The 19,313-nt window shown below is 44.2% G+C and overlaps 1 protein-coding gene across 9 annotated transcripts in view; it reads right to left on the bottom strand.

Annotated features, from left to right (window-relative positions):
• The window catches only part of LOC134342652 (syntaphilin-like), a 62,258-nt gene that overhangs the window by 30,308 nt on the left and 12,637 nt on the right, over window positions 1-19,313 (bottom strand). For 6 of the 9 annotated variants that reach the window (XM_063041029.1, XM_063041038.1, XM_063041037.1 and 3 more), the window contains one exon: window positions 12,090-12,226. The exons of 1 other annotated variant lie outside the window; for it this stretch is intronic. The gene's annotated coding sequence lies outside the window, so the exon portion shown is untranslated. Of the gene's footprint in view, window positions 1-6,700; window positions 6,956-12,084; window positions 12,227-19,313 lie in introns of all 9 variants that reach the window. 2 more of the 9 variants (XM_063041033.1, XM_063041031.1) reach the window with 2 other exon arrangements.

The raw sequence follows: 19,313 nt of genomic DNA, 5'->3' as shown, positions 1-19,313 counted from the left end.
CAGAAGTTGGGGGCTGAAAGATCAGCTTTATTTGAAACAGGCAGATTGACCCACACATTGCAATGCATCATTTGCATCAACGACCAGTACAGTAAGAGGATGTGCTGGGGGACAGCCCACAAGTGCCTCCATGCTTCCAGTGCCAACACCGAATGCACTCAACTTAGTAACCCTAGCCCGTACAGCATGGAAACAGGTCCTTCAGGTCCAACGTGCCTACACCACCAAATTATACCTGCAAGACCAATTAACCTACTAACCCGTACGTCTTTGGAATGTAGGAGGAAATCAGATCACCCGGAGGAAACCCACAAAGTGATAGGGAGAATGTACAAACTCCTGGTGGGAAGTGAACCGCAATCTTACAACTATTTAAACAATCTATACCCATTGATCTGCACCAGAACCATAGCCCTCCATACCCCTACCATCCATATGTTGAAATCGAGCATACATGCACCACCTGTGCTGGCAGCTCATTCCACACTCCCACAATCCCTGAGTGACAGAGTGTCGCCTCATTAACCCCTTAAACTTTTCACCTTTAACTCTTAAGCCATGACCTCTTGCTGAAGTCCCACCCAACCTCAGTGAAAAATGCCTGCTTGCATTTACCCAATCTATACCCCTCATAAGTGTGTATACTTCTATCAAATCTCCTCTCAATCTTCTAAATTCCAACCTATTCAACCATTCCCTATAAGTCAGGTTCTCCAGTCCTGGCAATATCCTTGTAAATTTTCTCTGTACTCTTATTTCTTCAGCGGTTTGATTGGGGCACGACTGCTCAAGCTGGTGGATGTCAGCCACTAAGAACAGTGAGAAGAGTTTAAAAGGAGACAGCTTTATAGAGCGGGCAGTAGAATACAGGGAGATAGAGTAGGAAGGCTTTGGCTCAACTGGGCTTCGGCGATAACGGGTCAAGGAGAGGTAGGTTATCTGTGCAGAATACAGACAGGAAGTATGTGTGTGAGGCCGGTGTTCTGTGCTCGGTGTCAGATGTGGGAAGTCTGGGAGACTCACAGCCTCCTGGACGGCCACATCTGTACCAGGTGCGTCGAGCTACAGCTCCTTAGGGACTGCATTAGGGAACTGGAGATGCAGCTTGATGACCTTCATCTGGTCAGGGAGAGTGAGGAGGTGATAGAAAGGAGCTATAGGCCGGTAGTCACTCCGGGGCCTCAGTGGGTAACAGTCAGGAGAGGGAAGTGCAGAAATCATTGATACTGCTTACTCTCATTTGACCTGAACCCAGACCATAGGCCTCCATACCCCTACCATCTGGGTACTTATCCAAACTTCTCTTAAATGTTGAAATCGAGCTCGCATACACTACTTGTGCTGGCAGCTCGTTCCACACTCTCACCACCCTCTGAGTGAAGAAGTTTCCCCTCATGATCCCCTTAAACACTCCACCTTCACCCATGACCTCTAGCTCTAATCTCACCCAACCTCAGTGGAAAAAGCTGCTTGTATTTACCCCTCATAATTTTGTATACCTCTATTAAATATCCTCTCAATCTTCTACGTTCCAAGGAATAAAGTCCTAACCTATTAGAACTTTGAAAAGGATCAAGGATGATCCCTGGGGCATGTCTAGTCTGGTGGTATTTATAGACATGCCTAGGCATCATCCCTGATGAAGTTGGAAGAGTTTGTCATCGAAACATTGGTTAAAATCAATACCTGTAACGGGCAGGAAGCCCAAGAAGAGTTTATTCATATTTAATCTTTTTTATCTTTCCTTATAACTCAGGTCCTCCAGTCCCAGCAACATCTTTGTAAATTTTCTCTGTATTCATTCAACCTTATTTACATCTTTCCTGCAGGTAGGTGGACCAAAACTGCACACTATACTTCAAATTAGGCCTCACTAACATCTTATACAAGTTCAACATAAAATCCCATCTCCTGTATCCAATACTTAGATTTATGAAGGCCAATGTGCTAAAAGCTTTCTTCATGAACCTTGTGATGCCACTTTCAATGAATTCTGGACCAGTTTTCCCAGATTCCTCTGTTCTACTACACGCCTCAATGCCCTACTGTTCACTGTGTAGTTGTTGTTGCTTGTAATGGTCATTATTGTTGCTTGTATTGTTCTGCTGAACATTGTGGACATGCTACATTGGAAAGTGTGCGGGCTGCCCTCAGCACACCCTTTAGTTTTGTTGGTTGTTAAGGAAACGACATTTGTTTCAATGTACATGTGATTAATAAATTTAGCTGACTCTGAATCGAAACCTGATTCTGAAAGTAAATAAGCAAAATGGAAGGAGTCTTCTTAAAAATGCCATTTGAGGTCCTAGTGGAACGGAGCTGAGCGGAAATAGTTGGCACTGTTAACCTTATCCTTGGACTGAAGTTGGACTGAAAAGGAGGAGAAGATGGCGGCGCAACAGCAGCGCGCGTAGCCTCTCCGGTGAATGATATTTGTAATCTGTCAAGTAGGGGACCGTGCACTATTCTGATTTGATGGAGACAGACGTGAGAGTACGGAGGAACATCTGGAAAACTTCTGAAATGCCTGCCTCGCTGCCGCTGCTACTGTGTGGTAACCAGAATCTCCAGAGCAGAAGGACCCGAATCCTCGGCTTTGCTTGTTTCAGCGGCCGGGGCTGGGTCGAAGGCACTCGGCAGAGGATGGCGCTTGGGAGGCTGCATCGGAGGGGCTGGTCAGAGGCTCGAAGTTTTTGGACGGACGGACTCAGTGTCGGCTGTGGTCGGCTGCTTCCAAGGCATCGGCAAGTTGACGGTGCCTGGAGGTTTATGGCAGGGAGTTCCTCCCTTTTGCCGCCGCTATCGGGGACTTGAGAGTCGATCGGCTCGGGGACTTTGAGACTTTTTTTTACTGTGCCCATGGATTGTTCTTCATCAAATTATGGTATTGCTTTGCACTGCTGTAACTATATGTTATAATTATGTGGTTCTGTCAGTGTTAGTCTTTGGTTTGTCCTGTTTTCTGTGATATCACTCCGGAGAAACGTTGTATCATTTCTTAATGCATGTATGCATTTCTAAATGACAATAAAAGAGGACTGAATGTTCTCATAATCTAAAAAAAAGTTATACATTAACACACCACCCACCATTCCTCACTTTCATTCCACTATTTAAAGCTGAGAATTAAAAACCTTAATATAATTTGTTTTCTCTGAACACACTTGTTAAAGCGTCACGCTCAGTGAGCAAGTATCCAATTAAAGCATCGTGTAGGAGGCTGCACAAATAATTCTGAACTACCTGCAAAACCAGAGACGCCTTAAAGCTCACAAGTGCCAACTCTACATTAGTTTGAATATTAATACCTCAGAATCACCTCCAGGACCTGATTAACATTTGCAGATTTCCATCGGAGCTGCTCACATTAGTCACTTTTTTAATGACACAGAAAGTTGTAAGCTCAGTCAGCTCTATCATGGGCGTGAACTTGTGTAGCATTCAGGACATTTTTTTTGGTATGTGCATGCGTGCCTTTGCACCTGCGTGTGTGCATGTGTCCATGCGTGTGCGATGTTGGCAGGACGATGTCTTTTTCGTGCCTTTACAAGGTGCGGAGCGAGAGAGAGAGACTGTGTGGTGCACCACTCCTCACACAGGCATTTCACAGTATATTTCCCTTTATTCTACGAGGTCGAGTTACGATCTCGACACTCAACCCAGCACGGATGGAAAGTGTACTTGGGAGCAGCCCCGACTGGGTTCGAACCCGGGAACTTCCGTTCCAGAGTCCGGCGCTGATGTCATTGTGCCACCAGCCGGCCCATTCTGGACATCTTCAAGGAGCGATGCCTCTAAAAGGCAGCGTCCATCATTAAGGGCTCCTATCACTCGTGATATGTCCTCTTCTCAAGAGGTACCTGAAGGCACACACACAATGATTCAGGAACAGCTTCTTCCCCTCTGCCATCAGATTTCTGAATGGACAATGAACCCATGAACACTACCTCACTATTTATTGTTTAATTTAACTATTTTATATATATATACATACTGTAATCCACAGTTTTTTTCCTATTATTATATATTACAATGTACTGCTGCTGCGAAAACAACCAATTTCACAACATATAAGGTTGATATTAAAGCTTATTCTGATTAGTTTATGAGACCATAAGATATTGGAACAGAATTAGGCTATTCAGCCCATCGAATCTGCTCTGTCATTCCATCATGGCTATCATCCCTGTCAACCCCATTCTCCTGTCTTCCCCCCGTAACCTTTGACACCCTGCCTAATCAAGAACCTATCAAACTCTGCTGCAAATATACCCAATGACTTGGCCTCCACAGCCATCTGTGGCAATCAACCCCACAGATTCACCAGCAAATGACTAAATAATCTGTAAGAATTCAAGTCCTCTAATTTCCAAACTAAAATATAAGATGCTGAAAATTAATCAGAATAGTATATAACATTGTAAGAGCTGGCAGTCTAGACTCGTGGTTAATGATGAGCATCAAGGTAACTTGCAAGGGACAGGTCTGAGGATGCAAAAAATGATTTACTGCAGATTTCACCGGGTTAATTACCCGTCACATCTAGAGGACAGCATGCCTTCCCAGCAAAGAAGCAAGAAATGAACACCCAGTGAAGACATCCCCAGTGACACCAGCTGTCGATGCGGTGAAAGACCCAGGTGCTTGGAGTAAGTAAACACCCACAGAATTGTAAAACTCTATGAAGATGACCACGCTAAAGTGACAGAGAAGTACACTCAGTGGCCACTTTATTAGGTACACCTGCACGCCTGCTGGTTAATACAAATATCTAATCAGTCAATCATGTGGCAGCAACTCAATGCATAAAAGCATGCAGACATCGACAAGAGGTTCAGTTGTTGTTCACACCTAACATCAGAATTGGGAAGAAATGTGACCCAAGCCACTTTGTCTATGGAATGATTGTTGGTCCCAGATGGGGTGGTTTGAATATCTCAGAAAATGCTGATCTCCTGGGATTTTCATGCACAACAGTCTCTAGAGTTTACAGAGAATGGGGCAAAAAAATAAAAATCATAAAGCAAGTGGCATTTCTGTGGGTGAAAACATTGTGTTAACAAAAGAGTCAGAGGAGAGTGTCCAAACAGCTTCAAACTGATAGGATGGCAACAGTAATTCAAATAACCACGCGTTACAACAGTAGAGTGCAGAAGAGCATCTTTGAATGCATGACATGTGGAGCCTTGAAGGAGATGGGCTACAGCAGCAGAAAACCACTCCTGTACCTATTAAGGTGTTCCTCGAGTGTATGTAGTATTTTCGGAGTATTATGTGAAGTTCTGGTCATCTACCCACAGGCAATGTATCAATAACATTGAAAGAGTACAGAGAAAATTTACAAGGAAAATTTACGAAGACTTGAAGACCTGAGTTATTGGAAAAGGTTGAATGGGTTAGGATTTTATTCCCTTGAATATAAATGATTGGGAGATTTGATAGAGGTATACAAAATATAGGGGTATAGATAGGGTAAATGCAAGCAGGATTTTTCCACTGAGGTTGGGTGAGACTAGAGGTTAAGGGTGAAGGGTGAAATATTTCAGAGGAACATGAGGGGGAACTTCTTCACTCAGATGCTGGTGTGAATGTGGAATGAGCTGCCAATAGAAGTGGTGAATGCAGACTCAATTGCAACACTTAAGAGAAGTTTTTAATAGCACACAGGAAGTTGAAAACTCAGTCAGCTGGATGGGAGGGGTGAGGAGGGCAATGGTTCAGATGCGGGTCAATGAGATTAGGCAGAATCACAGTTCAGTATGAACTAGATTGGCCGAAGGGCCTGTTTCTGTGCTTACAGTGCTCCATGACTCAAATTTCAAAAACTTTCAAAACATTCTAAAACTATAAGATTATATTAACTCTAAAAATAAGGCTAATAACTTAATGTAATAAAGTACTTAAAATATACTTAAATAAAATAACTCTTCAAAAACATAAAATTATAGCTGTTCCGGTCCATTGTCCTCTCCTATCAGATTCCTTCTTCTGTCCTTTTCCTTTCCCACCCATCACCTCCCAGATTCTCACTTCATTCCCCCTTTCCCCACTTCCTGAGAAAACTAAAGAAATTTGGCCTGTCCCTTAAAACCCTCACTAATTTTTATAGATGCGCCATAGAAAGCATTCTTCTAGGGTGCATCACAACCTGGTATGGAAGTTGTCCTGTCCAAGACCAAAAGAAGCTGCAGAAGATGGTGAACACGGCGCAGCACATCGCACAAATCAATCTTCCGTCCGTGGACTCACTTTACACCGCACGCTGTCGGAGCAGTGCTGCCAGGATAATCAAGGACCCGACCCACCCAGCCAACAGACTTTTCATCCCTCTTCCCTCCGGGAGAAGGCTCAGGAGCTTGAAGACTCGTACGGCCAGATTTGGGAACAGCTTCTTTCCAACTGTGATAAGACTTCTGAACGGATCCTGACCCGGATCTGGGCCGTACCCTCCAAATATCCGGACCTGCCTCTCGGTTTCTTTGCACTACTTTACTTCCCATTTTTCTATTTTCTATTTATGATTTATAATTTAAATTTTTAATATTTACTAATTTTAACTATTTTTAATATCTTTAATATTTAATATTTGTAATCCAGAGAGTGTAAAGCGCAGAATCAATATCGCTGTGATGATTGTACGATCTAGTACCAATTGTTTGGCAACAATAAAGTATAAAGTATAAAGTATCTTCCCCCTCACCTGGTCTCATCTGTCACCTGCCAGTTTGTACTCCTTCCCCACATCCACCTTTTTATTCTGGCTTCTTTCCCTTCCTTTTCAGTCTTGATGAAGGGTCTCGGTCCAAAATTGTTGTCTCTTTCCTTCCCTCCATAGATGCTGAGTTCCTCTAGTATTTTGTGTGTGTTGCTCAAGGTTCCCAGCATCTGCAGAATCTCCGATGTCAAAGTAAGCGCCTTCTCGTTCACACAGGGCCTCAAATGCCCCCACCAGTGTCTGGGGTGACACAAACTATGTTAGAACTACTTTTGTTGAATGGATTAACCTTAACCTCATCTGGTAATATACATACAACACACACAAAATGCTGGAGGAACTTCTGCCAGCCAGGCAGCATCTATGGAAAAGAGTACAATTGACATTGAAGACCGAGACCCTTCATCAGAACCTGTTGCTGTTTGACCTGCTGAGCTCCTCCAGCACTTTGTGTGTGTTGCTTGGATTTCCAGCATCTACAGATCTTCCCTTGTATGTGACAGTAACATATACACTCAATGGCCACTTTATTGGGTACAGCAGTCGAACCTGGCGTGTTCTTCTGCTGTTGCTGCTGTAGCCCATCCACTTCAAGGTTCGACATGTTCTGCATTCAGAGATGCTTTTCTGCACACCTCTGTTATAACAGGCGGTTATTTGAGTTACTGTCGCCTTCCTGTCAGCTTGAACCAGTCTGACCATTCTCCTCTGACCTCTCATTAACAAGGCATTTTTGCCCACAGAACTGCCACTCACTAGATTTTTTTTTGCCTCTCACACCATTCTCTGCAAACTTTAGAATCCCAGTAGATCAGCAGTTTATGAGACATTCAAACCACCCCCTCTGACACCAATAATCATTTCATAGTGAAAGTCACTTATACAAGTTCAAACAAATAAAAAGAGGGGTAGCTCAGGCAGAACGGCCAGTGAGTGAGTGGGCCAGTGAAGGAGGGGAGCTTTGAGGCTTTGGCTCGAGAGGCTTCAGCAAGCAGAGGCTAAGGACGAGCTTGCTCCCAGTGAGGTAAGGCCGGGTAAGTTCCGGGTAATTTAATTAACTTAGAAGTTGGTAATGAAGGCAGTAGATAGGGCAGTCCAGTGCTCCAATTGTAAGATGTGCGAAGTCAGGGATAGCACAATTGTCTCTCATGACTACACCTGCAAAAGGTGCATCCAGCTGCAGCTCCTGTTAAACTGAGTTAGGGAACTAGAGCTGGAACTGGATGAACTTCGGATCATTCGTGAGGCAGAGGCAGTAATAGATTGGAGTTTCAGGGAGACAGTCACCCCTAAAAGTCAGGAGACAGGTAACTGGGTGACTGTCAGGAGAGGGAAGGGGAATAGACAGAAAGAGCAGAGCACCCCTGTGGCCTTTCCCATCAATAATAAGTATACTGTTTTGGATACTGTTGGTGGGGACAACCTACCAGGTACAAGTTGTAGTGGTCGTGTCTCTGGCACCAAGACCGGACCCTCAGCTCAGAAAGGAAGGAGGGAAAAGAGGAGAGCAGTAGTGATAGGGGATTCGATAGTTAGGGGGACAGATAAGAGGTTCTATGGGAGAGATCGAGAATCCCGGATGGTCTGTTGCCTCCCTGGTGCCAGGGTCCGCGATATCTCGGATCGAGTTCTCAGTATTCTCAGGAGAGAGGGTGAGCAGCCAGATGTCGTGGTCCATGTGGGGACCAATGACGTAGATAGGCGTAGGGATGAAGTACTGAAGAAGGAATATAGGAAGTTAGGAAAGTTGTTAAAAAGCAGGACCTCAAGGATGGTAATCTCCGGATTGCTGCCTGTGCCACGAGACAGAGAGGGTAGGATTAGGAAGCTATGGCAGATGAATGCATGGCTGAAGAGTTGGTGCAGGGGGCAGGGGTTCAGATTTCTGGATCATTGAGATCTCTTCTGGGGAAGGTCTGACCTGTACCAAAAGGACGGGCTGCACCTGAACTGGAAAGGGACCAGTATCCTGGCAGGCAGGTTTGCTGGAGCTGTTGGGGAGAGTTTCAACTAGTTTGGCAGGGGGGTAGGATTCAGAATGTGAGTGCAGAGATTAGGGTAGAAGGACAAGGGCATGATGCTATGTGTTCTGAGTTGGTGAGGAATGATAGGTGGGGACAAAACGTAAATGTAGCCGGTTAAAGGGGTTGAAATGTTTCTATTTCAACGCTAGGAGTATTAGGAATAAAGGGGATGAACTTGGAGCACAGATCAGTACGTGGAACTATGATGTTGGGGCCGTTACTGAAACTTGGCTGGAGGAAGGGTAGGATCAGCTGATGCAGGTACCGGGGTTTAGGTGTTTTAAAAGGAATAGGATGGGAGGTAGAAAAGGTGGGGGGAGTAGCATTACTGGTCAGGGATAGTACCACGGCTATAGAAAGGGAGGACGCTGCAGGGGGAGTGTCCACTGAGTCAGTGTGGGTGGAAGTCAGAAATAGGAAGGGATCAATCACTATGCTGGGAGTAGTCTATAGGCCCCCAAATAGCCCTCGGGACACCAAGGAGCAGATTAAGTAGTCAGGTTTTAGAATGGTGCAGGAAACACAGGGTTGTAGTTATGGGTGATTTCAACTTCCCTCACATTGACTGGCACCTCCTGACTGCAAGGGGGATAGATGGGGCTGAATTTGTGTTCAAGAAGGATTCCTGACACAGTATGTGGACCAGCCAATGAGAGGAGAGGTCATACTGGATCTAGTTCTGGGTAATTAACCTGGTCAGTTGGCAGACAAAATGGGAAAGTGCTTAACTGGGGAAGGGCTAACTATGAAGGGATGAGGCAGGAACTAGCGAGAGTAAATTGGAAACAGATGTTCAAGGGTGAAAGCACAGAAGTAATGTGGAGGAAGTTTAGGGACCACTTATGCAGGGTTCAGGATAGGTTTGTATGACTGAGACAAGGAAAAAATGGTAGGAAAAAGGAACCGTGGCTGACGAAACACATGAGGCAACTCATCAAGAGGAAGAAGGAAGCAGATGTTAGATATAAGAAGCAGGAAGCAGGAGGGGCTCATGAAAAATATAGGGTAGCCAAGAAGGAGCTTAAGAAAGGACTTAGGAGAGCTCGAAGGGGGCATGAGAAGGCCTTGGCATGTAGGATTAAGGAAACACCAAGGCATTCTATGCGTATGTGAAGAACAGAAGGATGACAAAGATGAAGGTGGGACCGCTAAAGGATAAAGAAGGCAACATGTGCCTGGAGGCGGAGGAGGTTGGGGAGGTCCTAAATGAATACTTTGCTTCAGTATTCACAAGCGAAAAGGACCTTGATCAGGGTGAGGTTGAAATAGAACAGGGCTGTGTGTTGGACAATGTGGAGATTAAGGAAGAAGCAGTGTTGGATCTTCTTAAAAACAGAAAGATTGATAAGTCCCCAGGGCCGGACATCATATACTCCAGGTTGCTGTGGGAAGTGAGAGAAGAGATTGCTGGAGCAGTAGCTATGATCTTTGAATCCTCTTTCGCTGCAGGGGAGGTGCCGGAGGATTGGAGAATGGCAAACGTAGTTCCCTTGTTTAAAAAAAGTAATAGGGAGAATCCTGGGAACTATAGACAGGTGAGTCTTATGTCGGTGGTCTGCAAATTATTGGAAAGGATTCTTAAGGATAGGATCTACAAGCATTTGGAGAAGTACAGTTTACTCAAGGATAGTCAACATGGCTTTGTGAAGGGAAGGTCGTGCCTCACAAGCCTAATCGAGTTTTTTGAAGAGGTAACCAAAGAAATTGATGAGGGTAGGGTGGTAGATGTGGTCTATAAGGATTTTAGCAAGGCATTTGACAAGGTCCCCCATGAGAGACTATTCCAGAAAGTCATGAGGCATGGGATCAGTGGAACCTTGGCTGTTTGGATAAAAAAATTGGCTTACAGGAAGAAAGCAGAGGGTAGTAGTGGAAGGGAAGTATTCTGCCTGGAGGTTGGTGACTAGTGGAGTGCCGCAAGGATCTGTCCTGGGACCCCTGCTCTTTGTGATTTTTATAAATGACCTGGATGAAGAGGCGGAAGGATGGGTGAGTAAGTTTGCAGATGACACGAAGATTGGAGGAGTAGTGGATGGAGCTCTAGGTTGTTGAAGGTTACAAGAGGATATAGACAGGATGCAGAGTTGGGCAGAAAAGTGGCAAATGGAGTTCAATCTGGATAAGTGTGAGGTGATGCATTTTGGAAGGACAAATCAGAAGGCTGAGTACAGGGTTAATGGTCGGTTACTTAAGACCGTGGATGAACAGAGGGACATTGGGGTTCAAATCCATACATCCCTCAAGGTCACTGCACAGGTTGATAGAATAGTTAAGGCGGCCTATGGGATGCTAGGCTTCATTAATAGGGGGATTGAGTTCAAGAGTAGAGAATTTAAAAATGCAAACACAAGGAAATCTGCAGATGCTGGAATTTCAAGCAAATCACATAAAAGTTGCTGCCTGGCCTGCTGCGTTCACCAGCAACTTTTATGTGTGTTGTTCAAGAGTAGAGGGGTCATGTTACAACTCTACAAATCTCTGGTGAGACCACACTTAGAGTTCACCAGCAACTTTGATGTGTGTTGCCACATTTAGAGTATTGTGTTCAGTTCTGGTCACCTCATTATAGGAAGGATGTGGAAGCTATGGAGAGCGTGCACAGGAGATTTACCAGGATGTTGCCTGGATTGGAAAACAAGTCTTATGAGGCAAGGCTAGCAGAGCTGGGACTTTTCTCTTTGGAGCGTAGAAGGATGAGAGGGGACTTGATAGAGGTCTACAAGATTATGAGAGACATAGATAGGATGGATAGCCAGTACCTGTTTCCCAAGGCATGAATAGCAAACACCAGAGAGCATATGTACAAAGTTAAGGGAGGGAAGTTTAGGAGAGACATCAGGGGTAAGTTTTTTACACAGAGGGTTGTGGGTGCCTGGAATGACTTGCCAGGGATGGTGGTGGAGGCTAAAACATTAGGGGTATTTAAGAGCCTCTCGGACAGGCACATGGATGAAAGAAAAATAGAGAGTTATGGGGTAGTGTGGGTTTAGTACTTTTTTTAAAGGAATATATGGGTTGGCACAACATCGAGGGCTGAAGGGCCAGTACTATGCTGTAGTATTCTCGTGTCTAGTGTCTAATATCACATTTCTTCCCTATTCTGATGTCTGGTCTGAACAACAACTGAACCTCTTGACCATGTCTGCATGCTTTTATGCATTGAGTTGCTGATATTTGCATTAACATACAGGTGTACCTAATAAAATGGTCACTGAGTGTTTTTTTTTATCTTCCTTTTGAGAATCCGCGGTGATTTTCCACCACTTGCCGTTTATTTGAGATTTTTTTCATCCTGTCCTGGCAATAACAGATGGAAGTGAAGATTTGAAAAGATGAGCTTCTGACCTTACCCTGCAGAAGGAGGTGTGTGCTTTCCTCAGTCTGTAGGCTGTGGACTGTAGAGAGCAGGCTGATGGAACAGAGACATTGTGTCACACAGACCAATCCGAAGCTATAGTGTCAGCGGATGAAACCAACATTCTTCCACCTGCACCATGGAAGGAAGGAGAGTTTACAGTCGGCCACTGACGTGACACCTCAGGTTATTAAAACAAAATGAAAGAAGTTATTTAGCAGGCCAGGCAGCATCTATGGAAGAAAGTACAGTCAGTGTGTGTTGCTTGGATTTCCAGCATCTGCAGATTTTCTCTTGTTTGTGGTTTATTTATTCATTTTATTTAGAGATTAGCACAAATCAGGCCCTTCCGGCCCAATGAGCCAAACTGCCCAGCCCTAGACTAATCACAGGAAAACTCTTAACCTCAAACCTCTGCTGCTATGTGGCTATACCCACTCATAAGGGAATCTCTGGGAGTAAACCCTAAGGAATAATCCATAGCTGGAGTCCCTAACACAGTCCCACATTGAGATCAACACTGACTGGCAACTCCTGCAACACTGCTGGTGCCAACTGCATCAGTCTCTGCCGTTCCTTTGGGTTCATCAGCTGCGTGGAGAGGGGGAGCCTGTTGCATGGACAACAATTTGCTCTCCATATCGCACTACCATGGCTTGAGTATCATGTATAGTTAGGACACAATATCTATGGTTGACTCCGACCAACGGAAGGCCTCATGATCACAGGACTGGGGTATATCGGCTGCCCAGGGAGGGGTAGCACCTCCGGTGAAGGGGCTTGTCATGTCCATTCCGAGGCAGCTCACTCACCTTTGGGCCCCACTCAGATCTCACCTGTGGCTCCAAGTGACAGTGGCTAACCCAGCTGAGTGTAGCCAGTAGGTCTCATACCCCGGTGAGATAAGGACATGCCTGTGCTGGCATGTGAAGTCAGCTCCAGCAGACCAGGCTGATGAGATCCATCCAGGAAGGCTCTTCATGGAGAGTGAAGGACATGACAAGGCACAGCACAAGTCATGGTCATCCACTGCAACCAAGGAAGACTTCAGTTTGTGATCATGCTCACACAATTGGACCCAGACTTCCAAGATTGAGAGAGTACAATGTCTTTCCCACTTTAAAAACTCTCCCACACAGGTCTCTTGTCACTGATGCACACAACGGACAACCAACAATCACAGGATAATTTAACATGACCAATCAATCTGCTGTGCTCTTTAGATTGTGGGAGGAAACCAGAGCACCTGGTGAAAACCCATGTGTACACGGGAAAAACATACAAGCTCCTTACAGAGCACGCTGGAGCTGAACTCCAAGTGCCATCACACTGACTGGCATGTTCTCACAAAGACACAAGAGAGACTCTGCAGATGCTGAAAATCTGGAGCAGTGCACAAACACACACACACACACACACACACACACACACACACACACAAACACACACACAACACACACACACACACACACACACACACACACACACACACACACACGTACGTATACACACACACACACAATACTGGAGAAACTAAGAGCAGGAGTTCCAGAATCTGTTCTGGGACCCCAGTTCTTTGTGATTTTTATAAATGACTTGGACGAGCAAGTGGAAGGCTGGGTTAGTAAGTCTGCAGATGTCACAAAGGTCGGTGGAGCTGTGGATGGTGTAAAGTCGTCGTAGGATGCAGAGCTGGGCTGAGAAGTGGCAGATGGAGGTGAACCCAGAAAAGGGTGAAGTGATTCACTTCGGAAGGTCAAACTTGAAGGAAGAATACAGAGTTAATGGTAAGAATCTTAGGATTGTGGAGGGACAGAGAAATCTTGGAGTCCACGTCCCTCTAAGTTGCAGTGCCAAGCTCAAGAGCTGAGAGGTAATGTTCTAGCTCTATAAAACTCCGGTTAGACCACACTTGGAGTATTGTGCTCATTCTGGTCACCTCATTATAGGAATGGTATGGAATCATTACAGAGTGTGCAGAGGAGATTTACCAGGATGCTGCCTGGATTACAGAACATGTCTTATGAGGATAGGCTGAACGAAGGAGGCAGGAGAATCAGAGGTGCCTTGACAGAGGTTTACAAGAGGCATATCCAGTGGACAGCCTGAGAATTTTTCCCAGGGTAGAAATGGTATAACAGGGTGGGGGAGGGGCTGCATAATTTTAAGGTGAGTGGATGAAATACACTGTGTAATAGTCTGATTTGTCTGAACACTATGGAAGGCGGGTTTTTCACTGCATCTCAGTATGTGCGACAATAATAAACCAATATTAATTCCAGCTCTTGAATGTGACCTTTCTTACGCAACAAGCAACCCAAGAATCTCATTAAAGGAAATCATGCCCTTCCTCATTTCGATGCTCCATTATACAGCAAGATAAAGAGTCACCACACTGACTGGTTTTAATGTGATGGGAGAATGTTTAACACCAAAGGATATTTCCCTTGAAATACAGAGCTATGTTGTTTGAGTTCTCATAGAATGTCTTCCAATAAAGTTAATTAACAGAGACAGCAAAGCTGAGACATTCTATTAGCAGCCAATCAAGCATGCTGATTTAATTGCAATTGATAATATATCTGCAGAAAATGTCTTCCTTCTAACACATTGTTTTTTTATAACATACTTCCTGAGGCTAATACTAAATCTGAGACATAAACAGGACACCTCTGACCTCTATGCACCAGTCCTTACAGCTTCTGCACTTTATTTTATGAACAATAACTCACTGTTATCACCCTCTTCTTGCACAACTTACACAATTTTTAATATGTATTTTATAGTATATTTTATGTATTGCAGTGTACTGATGCCACAAAACTGCAAATGACAGTGATAGTAAACCTGATTCTGATTATTTTCATTAATGATTTAATACATTTAAATTTAATTATTAAAATTATTTTATTACCTTATTATATTTATTAATTTCACTTTACTGACTGGAAAATCAAGATCAGGTTCAATATCACCAGCATACAGTAGGGTCGTGAAATTTGTTGTTTCGTGGCTGCAGTACCTTGCAATGCAGAGTAATAAAAGCTAAAAATTACAGTAAATATATAAATGGAAGATAAATTAAATAGTAGTGTAAAAAGAGAAAAAAAGGTAGTGAGGTAGTGTCCATGGGTTCAATATCCATAGCAGAGGGGAAGAAGCTGTTCCTGAATAGTTAAGTGTGTACCTTCAGGATCCTGTACCTCCTCCCCGATGGTAGCAATGAGAAGAGGGCATGTCCTGGGTGATGGTAATCCTTAATAATGGATGCTACCTTTTCAAGGCACCACCTTTTGAAGGTGTCCTGGATGCTGAGGAGTCTAGTGCCCATGATGGAGATGGCTGAGTTTACCCTGTATACAATGCCATCTCCCTTAAAACTTTATCATGGAGCTGTGATGTCCCAGAGACCCTTCAGCCCATTGAGTCTGAGATACCTTAATACCACAGGGCTTTTTATTCGTGGTTCCTCCTATTTACACACTGCTACTTATTGATACCATCCATAAGCAAAGTGGTTTTTAGGTGCATACCAATGAACCAGGTGGCAAGGTAGAGATACGTCTCCACAAAACGAAGTGTAAGGCACTCCTTCCCTCCACTAGCCTGCAGGTCACCCTTGGGCAAGGTGTAGCACTTGCTTAGTCCCCCAGTTAGGGTCACGTGAAGCCATGGGAGCTGGTGGTGGATGGTCGTATGAGCAGCTGGTGCAGAAAGACCATAAGATATAGGAGCAGAATTAAGCCATTTGGCCCATCGAGTCTACTCCACCATTTCATCATGGCTGATCCAATTTTCTTCTCACCCCAATCTCCTGCCTTCCACTTATATCCCTTCATGCCCTGACCAATGAAGAATCTAACGACCTCTGCCTTAAATATACTTAAAGACTTGGGCTCCACAGCTGCCTGTGGCAAAGAATTCTACAGATTCACGAGTCATCTCCAATATAAAAAGATGCCCCTCTATTCTGAAGCTGTGTCCTATGTTCTTAGACTCTCCCATCATAGGAAACATCTTCTCCACATCTACTCTATCAACTATTAACTATCTAGTTAGCACAGACCCAGAGCTATTAAATGCTCTTCATGTCAAGCCATTCAATCATTTTTGTGAACCTCCTTTGAACCCTCTCCTGTTTCAGCACATCCTTTCTAAGATAAAGGGCCCAAACACTGCTCACAATACTGCAAGTGAGGTCTCACCAGTGTGTTATAAAGACTCAACAGTACATCCTTGCTTTTACATTCCAGTCCTTTTGAAATGAGTGCTAACATTATATTTGCCTTCCTCACCACAGACTCAACCTGCAAATTGACCTTTAGGGAATCATGCACAAGGACACACAAGTCCTTTTGCGCCTCAGATTTTTCTATTTTCTCACCATTCAGAGAATAGTCAACCCTTTCATTTCTTCTACCAAAGTGCATGACCATACACTTCCCGACAATGTGTTCCATCTGCCACTTATTTGCTCTTCTCCCAATTTGTCTAATTCCTTCTGTAGCCTCTCTACTTCCTCAAAACTACCTACTCCTCTACCTACCTTCATATCGTCTGCAAACTTTGCAACAAAGCCAGCCAAATCATTGACATATAACATGAAAAGAATCGGTCCCAATATAGACTCCTGTGGAACATCACTAGTCACTGGCAGCCAGCCAGAAAAGGCTCCCTTTATTTCCACTCTTTGCCTCCTGCCAATCAGCCACTGCTTTATCCACGCTAGAATCTTTCCCATAATAACATGGTCTCGTACCTTGTTAAGCAGCCTCATGTGTGTCACCTTGTCAAAGGCCTTCTGAAAATCCAAGTACACAACATCAACCAATTCTCCTTTGTCCATCCTGCTTGTTATTTCTTCAAAGGATTCCGACAGATTTGTCAGGCAAGATTTTCTCATGAGGAAACTTTGCTGACACGGCTTATTTTATCATATGCCTCCAAGTACCCTAAGACCTCTTCCTTAACAATCAACCCCAACATCTTCCTAACCACTGGGGTCAGACTAACTGGTCTATAGTTTCCTTTCTTCTGCTACTGCCCCCTCTTGAAGAATGGAGTGACATTTACAATTTTCCAGTCTTCCGGAATCATTCCAGAATCCAGTGATTCTTGAAAGATCATTACTAATGGCTCCCCAGTCGCTTCAGCCACCTCTTTCAGAACCCTGCATGTACACCATCTGGTCCAGGTGACTTATCTACTTACAGATCTTTTAGCTTCCCAAGAACCTTCTCTCTAGTTATGGTAACTTCACACACTTCATGACCACTGATACCTGAAACTTCCACCATACTGCTAGTGTCTTCCACAGTGAAGACTGATGCAAAATACTTATTCAGTTCAGACATCCTGGGTATGTGACCAATGATGCCAGGCAGACGATGTCTGAAGGGTACTGATAATGGCTGGGGCCACCTGTCTTGTAAAGATACTGCCCAAAGGAAGGCAATGGCAAACCACTTCTGTAGAAACGTATGTCAAGAACAACATTGTTATGGAAAGACCATGATCGCCCACTCATACGACACAGCACAAAATGATGACTAATAACACCCAGAGGTTCTGCACACCAGCTCTGCTCATCACCCCACAGCCCCTACTGTGTCCAACATCCAGCACTGGATGTATAGAAATGGACTGCTGCACGGTAATATAATGGTTAGCGTAATGTCAGACCAGGGTTCAATTCCCAGCGCTGACTGCAAAGAGTCTGTACATTCTCCCTGCGACTCCGTGGGGGGTGAAATGAGAAGCTGGGAGGTGGTAGGTGGAAGAGGTAAAGAGGGCTGAAGAAGGCGGAATATATTAGGAGAGGACAGTGTACCAAGGGAGAAAGAGAGGAAGATGCATGGAAGTACTGGCAGGTGAGCAGAGGCGAAGGGGTGAGAGGGGAACCAGAATGAAGAATGGAAAATGAGGGAAGGAGGGAGAGGATAGAAATTGATAAAAGTTAGAGAATCAATGCTCATGCTGTCAGGTTGGAGGCTACCCAGATGGAATATGAGCTGTTGCTCCTCCAGCCCGAGAGTGGCTTCAGCATGGCAGTAGAGGAGGCCATGGACCGACATGTCCAAAATGGGAATGGGAAGAAAAACTGTGGCTTTATTTTATTTTGAAGTAGGCTGTCGGTCCTTCGAGTCAAACCGCCCCAGCAGCCCCACAACCCCAATTAACCCTAACCTAATCATGGGACAACTTGCAATAATTAACCTCCTTGGTAAACCTTTAGACTGTGGGAGCACCTGGGGAAAACCCATGCATTCCTTGGGGAGGACGGAAAGAGGCTCTTTACAGAGTGGTGTCAGAATCTAACTCTGAAACACCCCAAGCTGTAATAGCATCGTGCTAACCAGTACATTGTCCTACAGTTGCTGATAGGGAGTCAAGGTTCAAGGTACATTTATTATCAAAGTATGTATATAGTATACAACTCTGAGATTGTCTTTTTCAGATAGCCACGAAACATAGAAAACCATGGAAGCTGTTCAAACAAAAACATCAGCCCCAACACACAAAAAAACTAAATCGTGCAGTCAGTGATAAGGCCATCAAATTCCACCTCCCCATAAAAAACAACAAGTTGCACAAATGACAACAAGAAAGAATGGGCAAGAACATAAAATATAAAAACATAAAACTAAAAGAGGAGAAGTTGGAGAAAGAGAGCTCTCAAAAAAAAGATCAGTGAAATAGAAAACTTATGAATAAATAACACAGCATTAATAAAGGATATGCAGCAGACACGTGCATACATTTCAAAATGTGATTTATGAATGTGTTGTACGGTAAAGATAATGGCCTGCGGTTACTGTATGTGGCTGACAGAATTGTCTATCTATTTGCCTAGATTAATAACAAAAAAGTAAATTCAAAGCATAAACACAAGAGATTCTGCAGATGCTGGAACTCTTGGGCAACACACACAAAATGCTGGAGCAACTCAGCAAATCAGGCAGCATCTATGGAGGGGCATAAACAGTCAACATTTTGGGCCAGGACTGGGAAGGAAAGGGGCAGAAGGGTCTCAGCCTGAAACAGTGACTGTTTGTTTCTCTCCATTGATGCTGTCTGACCTACTCAATTCTTCCAGCATTTTGTGTATGTAATTGAAATCATTGCACAGGAGCTTGAAATTATTTCAATATTTAAAAAAAATAATTTCAATTATAGTGTCTTTTCAGCGGGGGAAAAAAAGCATTTTACTTCTATCCTC

This window comes from Mobula hypostoma, chromosome 2, assembly GCF_963921235.1.
Source record: "Mobula hypostoma chromosome 2, sMobHyp1.1, whole genome shotgun sequence".
Classification (NCBI taxonomy): Eukaryota; Metazoa; Chordata; class Chondrichthyes; order Myliobatiformes; family Myliobatidae; genus Mobula; species Mobula hypostoma.
The sequence above is the reverse complement of the archived record's forward strand: the minus strand, read 5'-3'. Positions and strand labels throughout refer to the sequence as shown.